Here is a 239-nt window from a genome sequence, read left to right on the forward strand (position 1 = left end):
GCGGCTAAGCGAAAAAGGGCGTCACGAGCAACGCGGCCACACGCTGGACCAAAGTGAGCTCTCGTGTTCCACCAAAGTAGAATCACCTCGTTAAACAACACGCCACCTCCCACCCACCTACTGCCCTAGCCATACCCCCCCCTTATAACGGACACTGCCCCCCCCCCCCCCCACCTGCAACAGCTCGCCCAAATGTTGCTTATCGTTACCCTGGGATGCGGACACTTTTTCAAAAAGAT

The sequence above is a fragment of the Penaeus monodon genome, chromosome 27 (genome assembly GCF_015228065.2).
Source record: "Penaeus monodon isolate SGIC_2016 chromosome 27, NSTDA_Pmon_1, whole genome shotgun sequence".
Lineage (NCBI taxonomy): Eukaryota > Metazoa > Arthropoda > Malacostraca > Decapoda > Penaeidae > Penaeus > Penaeus monodon.